Here is an 11,419-nt window from a genome sequence, read left to right on the forward strand (position 1 = left end):
TATAAAATAAGTTATTTAGAACACAAACATTTATTCTCTGAAACATGATGAATTTAGCCTCATCTTGTATTCAAGGGGCAGTAGGAATCTTTGCCAAGGGTGGGGCATGACAGGGGGAGGGGGCCTCAGAGAGCAAAGAGTGCAGTCTGTGCTTGAGTTCTGTCTTTTCCAGGACACCTTTGATCCAAAGCAGTGTCAGGGGTAGTATTATGTGTAGGATGGAAGGTCCACATCCGTTAGACATAAGAGGCCATGACTCTCCCCAGTAAGTCCCCAGAAACAAGCAGGGCCCAAGACGTAGTAGGTGTGTGGCACATATTTTGTGAGTATTTGAATGAATGAATATTTCTACTAAGCACTGAAGGAACAGATTATAAGACTATGTAAGCATTGCAGAATTCAAGGATCAGATTTATACAAAGTTGCTATAATTTTGGAAGTGCTGCTTAACCTCAGGAAGTCCACTTTCTTATATGAAAAATTGGTAATGATTTCTGTATTTACCTAAATAAAAAGCATAATATTATATTACAAGTGGATTCATGTGGTTCCTTTTCATATCATGTTGTGTTATTTCAAGATATTATTTTTCCTGATAGCAGTTATGTTATCTTCTGCACCTGGATGTAAACAACAGCAACAACAACAACAGAAAAGAAATAAAGCACCACTGATTTCAGAGAAAATAATAATAATAGTTCATGGCCATAAATGATACCTACAGTAGATAGGAGATTACTTTAGGCCTGTATTTCTGCATGTACATGGGGTTGCAAAGAGCTGGACACAATTTAGTGACTAAACAACATTATTACTTTTACTTGATTGCCCTCCAATTTCCATTCATTTGAGAATTGTGGCAAAATGAGACTATAAGTGCCACTTTTAAATTGGAGAATTTGGGGAACTACAGAATGGGGTTTGTTTTGTTTTGTTTCCAGAATATTGTTTCTATTGTGTTCTGGGAACATGGTGACCTGTGGAGTAATAGGTCCAGTCAGGAACCCCCAGGTACCTTGTCTTGAAATAAGGGCTGAGAAGAATTGTGCCTGAGTCTTTTTTATTTATTTATATTTTTTGTAGACATGAGGAAATAAAATTTCTGCTACAAAATAGAGAGTGAATTTAAAAGTTCTGTTTTTGTGAGCACTGAAAGGAAACTGATTGAGCAATGAAATAAAGTTCAGGACACAAGTGGTGATAAAAACAGTCTCTTAAAAGGGATTAAATCTCTACAATCAACAAAATGCAATTAACATATATTAAGTCTCAGTACAGCCTCTGGAGGCAAGTTGAAGAAGCACTATAATCCTTCTAAAATATCAGGAACTGAGACTCAGAATGATTAGGGGCCTTGTCCACTGCAGGACAGGGGCATTGTAACTGAGGATTAGAGTTTGGGTTTTCACTTTCCTTCTACCACAACCTCTCCATTTTGCTGTCAAAGGTGCCAGAATCTTGACATCTTTATGTCTTTCTCTCCTAAGTCATTTAGTCATAGTTCTAGAATATCTTTGCAAAAGAAATGAATGTCCCTTCTGAAACTCAGTGCCTTTAACATATATGTTATCTGTATAGCTCCATCTACAAACTCTTAACAAGTAACAGGAAAGCTTGAGGTATTTATTCCTTCTTTTTCCTCTCCCCTTTCTTTTCATGCATGTCCAGAGGGTATTCTTTTTATACTGCCATTTCCTAGAGGAAAGAAAAATAGAAATTCTTCTTCTTTATCAAGGCTAATAATCTGACTGCTTTTTGTTTAAATTTAAAAAACAAAAACAACCAAGAAAACCCTTCTGTGGGCTTAAGTGGTTATCCCAGTTCTCTCTAATATGTGCTCAGAGATTTTAACATTTTCTATTTCCTGGCCACAAGACTTTTTGATAGAAAATTGGAACAAGAGAAAGATCTGTTCCCTTTTGGAATGCTCTCCACACAGAAACCTAGGAGAAAAGTTGTAGCATATGTTTGAGACCCCAGCTTCTAGGAGCCAGGTCAGAATAGGCAGCATGAAATAGGAAAAGGTGATTGTTTTTACTTTTAAGGTTTGGTTCCCTTTTTAAAGAATTCTATTTTGTGTGTCTATGGAAAGCAAATAAAGTTAATTCTGAAGTGGATGCTGCTCAGACTTCCTGATTGTCAAAGCAGAAGTGAGGCGGTAGAATAAAATGAATGAGTGTGTATATGTTTGTTTACTTTCACACACACACATACACACACACTTGCATGGGCACACAGGATAAAGCAGCAACATTTGAAAACACAATATAATCTGCGAAACAAAGCACATCTTCAGTTTCAAGTAAGAATGAATAAAAATGAGTGTATCTCTAGAGTAGGAGTCAACAAGCTTTTTCCATAAAGAGCCAGAGAAAGATATATTTTAGACTTGGTGGGCACCGTGGTCTCTGTCTCAAATGTTCAACTCTGCTGTTGTAGCGCAAAACAGCCTTCGCACACAAGCAAATGAGCACGTCTGTGTCCCAATAAAACTTTATTTATGGACACTTAAATTTGAATTTCATATGACTTTCACATCATTAAACATTATTTTTCTTTTGATTTTTTCCCCACCACTTAAAAAAAGAAAAGCCATTCTTAGCTCGTGGGCTGTACAGAAGCAGACACTGAACCCAGATTTGGCCCATGGGTCCCTGGAGGAAGGGTAATGCTAGTACATGAGTGGTATGAAATATGAAAGACATTTCTTTTCATTCTCTTGTGAAGTGGTGACCAGATGAGCATATTTCCCCATGTGCCTCCTCATTCTCCTTATGCAAAAAAGAAATTTACAAAAGTTATGTCCATTCAAATCATATCTCTGAAATTCTCTTAATCATCAATGGGCATTTTTTGAAAGTCTACTTGCATTTATCTAACTTTATATTTAAGAGAAATCTAGTGATCAAAGGAAGAATATCTTAAATCAAGATTGGGAATTGATGGGATTGTCCCAAAATCCATACCAATACACCATCAGGTTAGTTTTCTGTTCTTATAATACAATAGAACTGTCACATAATACTGAAAGCATTAACATGACTGCAATCAAATAAAATAATGTGTGTTATAGTGTCCTGCATATGTGTGGGGAAAGAATCTGTGTTTCTAACTAAACTAAAAAAAAAAAAACTCATTAAGAAAGCAAACCACTTCTGATGAAGGGAACATGAGTATAACTGCATATCTACAAATCTTTATTTTTAAGGCATCCTCTCCCCAATTTCCTTTCCTTATTACTTTAACTGTGCCCGGCACTCAGATTTAGCTGGGGTATAATTTTAAAGAATGTCTGACTATGACCATAAACATAAATTTTTACATTTAATTGTTGCCATAAATCCCAGATGTGGACAACAAAATAGACATTTACTTGTAGGAGTGAGACTCATCCAGATAACTGCTATCCAATTGTTGTCTGTAGATCAGGAGTGTCAGCATTACAAAGAAGCTTATTGGAAATGTCAGACTCCACCCTCCAACTTCACTGAATCAATATCTGCATTTCAACAAAATCTTCAAATGGTTTGTATGCACATGAATGGTAAAAAGGCATTCAGCTTTAGCAATAGTTTCCAACATTGGCTATAAATTAGAATTCCCTACAAAGCTTCTAGAAAAAGCAGTGTCCAATCTGGATTTCTGACCAATCAAATCAGAATATCTGCAGGTGGGAATCTACAGATAAGTATTTTTTAAAGTTCCCTAGATTATTCCAATGTGCAGGAAAGTCTGAGAATCACTGGACTAAGATGGTAGACCCAAGGTATTATTGCTCTGAGGGTAAGAAGGGAACCCTCTCAATATCAAGTGGAAACAAAAGTCCCCAGAACTAGAGGTTTTATTGGAAGTGTTACAAAAGGTTAACATGGTATGTATTAAAAGAGTGACTTTCAGGAAGAAAACCCAGTCCTCACAATGAGATAAAATGTTCAGGTTATTAACAAGTTAACTAAAATGAACAAAATTAAGGGTTAAGTTCATTGGGTTCTGGTACTTATTGATTCTCCCTAACCAGAAATAATTCTGCCTAATGTCTGACAGATTTAAATTGGGTCCTCTTCATGAAAAGTGAAAGTGTAAGTGGCTCAGTCCTGTCCAACTCTTTGAGACGCCATAGACTATATAACCAGCCAGGCTCCCCTGTCCATGGACTTCTCCAGGGAAGAATACTAGAGTGGCTTGTCATTTCCTTCTTCAGGGATGTTCAGTTCAGTTCAGTCCCTCAGTCATGTCTGACACTTTGTGATCCCATGGACTGCAGCATACCAGGCCTCCCTGTCCATAACCAACTCCCGAAGCTTACTCAAACTCATGTCCATTGAGTCGGGGATGCCATCCAACCATCTCATCCTCTGTCGCCCCCTTCTCCTCCCGCCTTCAATCTTTCCCAGCCTTGGGTGGCCAAAGTATTGGAGTTTCAGCTTCAACATCAGTCCTTCCAATGAATATTCAGGACTGACTGCCTTCAGAATGGACTGGTTGGATCTCCTTGCTGTCGAAGGGACTTTCAAGAGTCTTTTCCAACACCACAGTTCAAAAGCATCAATTCTTCGGCACTCAGCTTTCTTTATAGTCCAACTCTCACATCCATACATGCCTACTAGAAAAACCATAGCCTTGACTAGACGGACCTTTGTTGGCAAAGTAATGTATCTGCTTTTCAATGTGCTATCTAGGTCGGTCATAACTTTTCTTCCATGAAGCAAGCGTCTTTTAATTTTATGGCTGCAGTCACCATCTGAATTGATTTTGGAGCCCCCCAAAATAAAGTCTGACACTGTTTCCATTGTTTCCCCGTCTATTTGCCATGAAGTGATGGGACCAGATGCCATGATCTTAGTTTTCTGAATGTTGAGTTTTAAGCCAACTTTTTCACTTTCCTCTTTCACTTTCATCAAGAGACTCTTCAGTTCTTCTTTGCTTTCTGCCGTAATTGTGGTGTCATCTGCATATCTGAGATTATTGATATACATATATCTTGATTCCAGCTTTGCTTCATCTAGCCCAGCATTTCACATGATGTACCCTGCCTATAAGTTAAATAAGCAGGGTGACAATATACAGCCCTGACAAACTCCTTTCCCAATTTGGAACCAGTTTGTTGTTCCGTGTCCAGTTCTAACATTTGCTTCTTGACCTGCATACAGATTTCTCAGGAGGCAGGACAGGTGGTCTGGTATTCCCAAATCTTTAAGAATTTTCTACAGTTTTTCGTGATCAACACAGTCAAAGGCTTTGGCATAGTCAATAAAGCAGACGTAGATGTTTTTCTGGAACTCTCTTGCTTTTTTGATGATCCAACGGATGTTGGCAATTTGATCTCTGGTCCCTCTGCCTTTTCTACATCCAGGTTAAGCATCTGGAAGTTCACGGTTCACGTATTGCTGAAGCCTGGCTTGGAGAATTTTGAGCATTACTTTACTAGTGTGTGAGATGAGTCCAGTTGTGCAGTAGTTTGAGCATTCTTTGGCATTGCCTTTCTTTGGGATTGGAAAGAAAACTGACCTTTTCCAGTCCTGTGGCCACTGCTGAGCTTTCCAAATTTGCTGGCATATTGAGTGCAGCACTTTCACAGCATCATCTTTTAGCATTTGAAATAGCTCAACTGGAATTCCATCACTTCCACCTGCATTGTTCATAGTGCGGCCAACTTGATTTCGTATTCCAGGGTGTCTGGCTCTAGGTGAGTGATCACAGCATCATGTGACCAGGGATGTTACAGAGCAGTGTTGTGGGCTTCCCAGGTGGCACTAGTGGTAAAGAGCCCACCTACCAATGCACGTCAGACGAAAGAGATGCAGGTTCGATCCCTGGGTCAGGAAGATCCCCTGGAATAGGGCATGGCAACCCACTCCAGTATTTTACTTGGAGAATCCCATCAGCAGAAGAGCCTGGCAGGCTACAGTCCATAGGGTCACAAAAAGCTGGACACGATTGAAGCAAGTTAGCACACAGGGAAAGCTCCTACCTTGTAGGCAGATTCTTGACAGTCTGAGCTGCCAGGGAATCCCCCCTCTTCTTGCTACCTGCTACTAATTACGCATCATTTTAGATCTTCCTACATCTCCCCCCGCACCCTGCCCGCCCCCATTTAATCCTGGTGTTTTAGGTCCCTGGTGCTAGAGTTTATCTTCTAATTGCAGAGTTCGAAAGTTTTAGCTTGCCATTGCTGCATACAGCCCATCTACACTATTTCTATTGTTCTAGCTACGTCTGTGCTTAATTGCTAATTTCACAGACCTGTGGAACACTGCAAGCGCCATTATCCTCCAGTGTAATTGCCTTCTGCAGAAACTGACTCCCACAGAACTCCCACAAAAATTGTGTCCTGTTTGTTATGGATTATATGGATGCCTTTTCAGCTATATATACAGAGGTGTTTTCTAGATTTCCCTGGCTTTAGAAAAGAATAAGTTATCTCTATAGTTGGAACACCTTTTTTAATTAGGGCCCTTTTATGATGGTTATTTCAGGTGTCCCATTAATCTGATATCCCTCCTGGGTATATCGGTTGACGTTAAAGGTGATCTGATTGGTATCACTTGGGAGCATTTGTCTGTTTAAATATTTTATTTTCAATTATACAAAGTTACTCACATTAAATAGCTCCTAAATTCTTTACCATCACTTGATACAGGTACTACAATACACAAACACTCTCTTCAGCATTCAGTTATGCAAGAACTGTGATTTACTTCATAAGTATGAACCAAAGGGCCTACTCTGTGTGAGATAGTATCCTAGATTCTGTGAGAAATTAAAAGATTCAGAAAAAGTGAATCTTGCCCTGCTCTCTTTGGAGCCCACAGGTAAGAAATGCGCACAAATAATCATCTCCCAATCGCTTGTGGCTCAGCTGGTAAAGAATCCGCCTGCAATGAGGGAGACCTGGGTTCGATCCCTGGGTTGGGAAGATCCTCTGGAGAAGGGAACGGCTACCCACTCCAGTTTTCTGGCCTGGAGAAGTCCATGGACTCTATAGTCCATGGGGTCACAAAGAGTCGGACGTGACTGAGCGACTTTCACAATCAAATACCATCGGCGACTAAAGCAAGCAAACAAACAAGCAGTAAGTGCTATGGGAGTCCCGAGAAAAGGAAGGGCAAGAACACATGGGGACAAAATTTCAGCAAATGCTTCATGAAAGAGATAGCACTGGAGGTGGATCTTGAAGATGGGTAGTTTTCAACAGGGAGTTCTCAGGATGAGTAGAAACAGAGTTAACAAAGATACTGTCTATAAATTCATGAACATTCATGTATGAGCATTTATCACATGGAAAGGGCTATCACTTCCTTCATCCAAAAACCTTTGTGAATGAGTAGCTCAGTGCTATATGCTTGGTAAGAATAATGTAAGGCAACCAATGTTCTTGTCTCCTTTGAGGTAGAAAGGAAAAATGAAAAGAATCATCAAGGGCTCACACACCTGCCACAGAGAAAACAACCAGTGTAGTTGAATAAAGCCTAGCTATCCTGATTTGAAATCTATTTAAGCATGCCACCAGATTTTTTAGCATTTTTCTGTTTGATAAAAATTTCTTGTAACTTCTCCCTCTGTGCATCCATTCTTTTCCTGAGTTCTTCATGTAGTCACTTATTTATGTGACCCTGTGTAGGGGATGTCCTATGTGTCCCAGCAGCATACTCACCTCTCAGCACCGAAAGACCCAGAGCCAGCTAGCTGGTCCCAGAGTAGATTCCGACCCAGGTCAGTTCCGCACTCTGCGGGATGGTAGTTTCCTTCCTTCTTAATGCCTGCCTCCTGGTGGATGAGGCTGGTCTAGAGGTTTGCGTAGACTTCGTAGTGGGAGGTGCTGATGCCCGCCCATTAGTAGGTGGAGCCAGATCTTGGCCTTTGGTGGGCAGGGCTGAGTCAAGGGGCGTGTCTAGAGATGACTGTGGACTTATAAAGTCTTTTTAGGCGGCCTGTCTGCTGATGGTACGGAGAAGGCAATGGCACCCCACTCCAGTACTCTTGCCTGGAAAATCCCATGGACAGAGGAGCCTGGTGGGCTGCAGTCCATGGGGTCGCAAAGAGTCGTACACGACTGAGCGACTCCCTTTCACTTTTCACTTTTATGCATTGGAGAAGAAAATGGCAACCCACTCCAGTGTTCTTGCCTGGAGAATCCCAGGGACGGGGGAGCCTGGTGGGCTGTCGTCTATGGGGTCGCACAGAGTCGGACACGACTGAAGCGACTTAGCAGCAGCAGTAGCAGCTGATGGTAGGGCTGTGTTCCCGACCCGTTTGTTGTTTGGCCTACGGCGTCCCAACACTAAAGCTTACAGGCTGTCGAGTGGAGCCAGGTCTCCATAACAGGGGCCCAAACTATCTGCCTCTGACTCCAGCCAGAGTTCATACAGGCCCCTTCTGTGTCTGCCATCAGCTTTTAGGACTCCAGAGAGAGCTACAGTTGCCTCCCTGCCTCTCTAGGAGACCTTCCAAGACAGATAGATCTGCCCCAGCCTCCTGTGGAGTCACTGCTTTTTTCCTCGGACCCAGCGCACATAGGACCTTGTGTGAACCCTCTGAGGGTCGAGTCTGTATCCCCCAGTCCTGTGGAGCTCCTGCACTCAAGCCCTACTGACCTTCAAAGCTCAGTGCTCCAGGGGTTTCTCCTTCTAATGCCAGACCCCTCGGCTGGGGTGTCTGCATTGGGCTCAGAGCTCTCACTACTGTGAGTGAATTTCTGCAATATAATTGTTTTCCAGTTTGTGGATTGCCCTCCTGAATGATATGGTAAAATTTGGCTAAATCATGACCTCCTGCATTCTAATGGTTTCTTCTTATGTCATTAGATGTAGAATATCTTTTTAAAATGGATTCCAGTCTTTTTTAAATCAGTGGTTGTTCAACAGTTAGTTGTATTTGGTGCGCTCATGGGAGGGGGTGAATTTAAGAGCCTCTTAATCTGTAGTCTTGTCTCCAGCTTGTTTGAAACCAAAGAGGAGGAACCCTCAAATATCTGTAGAGAAGTCAATTCTTCTTCTTGTTATTTTTTAATTTGGCTGTGGCATGTCTTTGTTGTAGCACCCGGGATCCTTAGCTGCATCATGTGGTATCTTTTTTTAGTTTCCACAGGTGTGATCTTTAGTTACACCATGCGAACCCTTAGTTGCAGCACGTGAAGTCTTAATTGCAGTGTCTGAGACCTAGTTCCCTGACCAGGGATTGAACCCGGGCCCCCTGCGTTGGGAGCATGGAGTCTTAGCCCCTGGGCCACCAGGGAAGTCCTGAGAAGTCAATTCTTTATTAATCCATGAACACCAAGGTCTTCCTGGGATTGATGTGCTGAAGTGACCTTTACTCCTTAAATCCCTACCATCTTTTGTTTGAATTTCAAAGAATTTACTTTTCCCATATGAAGAAATCAGAGGCAAATCAAAAGGAGTTTAGGTCGTTGTTGATAAATATTCTAAATCCTTCATTGACTGATGACTGCCAAGAGTCAGCAGCAGGTGGTAACATTTCCTTTGTAATCATTCTAATTGTTTGAAATAATTCAGCGTTCTGTTCCAGGGCTGTTTTTGGAGAAGAGGCCTAAGAGAGACAGTGCAGATGGGCCTGATTTAAACAGTACTGTTGTTAAAAGTGCATATTGTATTTGCTGGTTAAGTTATTGGCAAATTTAAATATGTTGTCAGTAAATTGAACTAATCATTTGTTGCAAAACAGTAATAGCCACAGCCATTCTCCCTTTAATTTTTAAGAGAGAAAATACCATATTCAATTAGTTATACATATCCGACATGACATATTTTCTTTCTTTTGCACTCAGGGTCTCCGATGTCACAAAGTTTCTTTTTTGTTATGAATAGACAATCTTCGTGGGCTTTTTTCTTTTAAATTTATGGAACATATGCAGTATCCACTTCACCCAAAGCTATAGAATAATGATGCTATTACTGTAGCCATCTGTCTCTTCACATCAGTGTCTTCTGTGGTTTTATAGTCCAGTCTTAGGGCTCTGTAAGAAACAATATTGGTTAACATTAATAACTGCCTTCATCTGACAATTTATATCTCTATTTGGAGACAGCTCCTGAAAGCATCTTCCCCAGTTTAGGGTGCAGGGCTTTGTGGGGAAGGAGGGATGACTGTCTGGAGGGAGATGGAGGCAGAGCACCTATTTTGCTCCACTTGACTGACGCCCAAAGGGTGAGTCAGTCTCCCACTTCCTATTATAACTCTGCATTTGCAGTTTTCCACCTTGACAGGCAGTAACAGTTCCAGCCCATGCTAATTTGGGTAACATCTAAAAGGCTTGCCTGACAAGGCAGATTCAAATTATGAAGCAAACCCCTCACATACTGAGACCTTGTTAGCTAGATTAGTGGTAGATTGGCTCCTCGTGACAGCTTGTTTGCTAGAGGTGAGCTATCTGCATTTTCAGTGCAGGCAGGTTATATCATCATTTAAAGAAAAAAAAATAAAGATGTCGTTTTTCTTGTTTGTCATGGACTTCATGTAATAGTCCCTCTCGATTTTCTCCGTGTTGACTTCAGAAAGAAACAGCAGCAAGTGTGTGCCTTTGAGTGCGACAGCTAATTTTGCTGGATGAACAGAGCATTGTGACGAAACAGTGGCACAGCTGTCGCAACAGCTGCCACACATTAATCATGACAGTGACAAACAGCATAATCACCTTATCTGGAATTCCTAGCATGCACACTCAGCATGCCCCACTGCCGGGCGAGCATATCACGCATGGTTTAATTAAAAAGACATCACTACAGGTTAGTTAGACAAGGGCTAGAAGACATTGATCCAAAATGAAAATAAAATTATTTGTAGGTTGGTGTTTAGGGACACCCAAAGACCGATTACTTAGCCGACATGATAATTTGAATCTTATTCCCCTAACTGGCCTTTCTCAGTGCGGTAAATTGGCTGCTCTGCCCCACACCAGCAGTCCTTTCTCCTGAGATAGTTGATCCCCGTTTTTTTGAGCCGCAGCATGGGTCCTTGGGAGTCATCTTGACGCGCTGGCAATTGATTGAAGGGGCTTTATTGATAAATGTGACTACCAGTGAAAAAGTTGCCGCTAACAGTTTTTAACTTGCTTTCCAATCAGGTACTCAGTCAGGACAATGATATTAAACTTGAGTAATTTTTGTGTTATTTGGAAATTCTTAAGAATAAAGGCAGGTGAGACTGATTTTAAGCCTAGAAATGATAGTGTCTTGCATGTGCTGTGTTTTAATATGTATGGCTGTATTCATGTGCATATATGTGTCACATCAGTATGTATAAATATGCACACATGCCAAATATATGTATATTTTTGCCCCCTCCCCCACCCCCTAGTATTTTAAGCTCAACAATTCATTGAATTCACTGATTGAATTCCTGGTAGCTAGTTCCTGAATTGCTCTGAAGCTGCCTCGATGAAATATTAATGAATCAATTTCCA

At 41.2% G+C, this 11,419-nt stretch overlaps 1 long non-coding RNA gene across 3 annotated transcripts in view; it reads right to left on the reverse strand.

Annotated features, from left to right (window-relative positions):
- Nucleotides 1–10,603, reverse strand: part of LOC129650197 (uncharacterized) — a 58,017-nt gene extending 47,414 nt beyond the window's left edge. Inside the window, exons 1-2 of one of the 3 annotated variants that reach the window (XR_008713680.1) lie at nt 7,655–10,603; nt 1,603–1,695 (exon numbers count right to left, since the gene is read on the reverse strand). This is a non-coding gene — a long non-coding RNA (uncharacterized LOC129650197). Of the gene's footprint in view, nt 1–1,602; nt 1,696–7,654 lie in introns of those variants that run through there. The other 2 variants (XR_008713681.1, XR_008713682.1) reach the window with 2 other exon arrangements.
- Between the last annotated feature and the right edge of the window lie 816 nt (nt 10,604–11,419).

The sequence above is a fragment of the Bubalus kerabau genome, chromosome 4 (genome assembly GCF_029407905.1).
Source record: "Bubalus kerabau isolate K-KA32 ecotype Philippines breed swamp buffalo chromosome 4, PCC_UOA_SB_1v2, whole genome shotgun sequence".
NCBI lineage: Eukaryota > Metazoa > Chordata > Mammalia > Artiodactyla > Bovidae > Bubalus > Bubalus kerabau.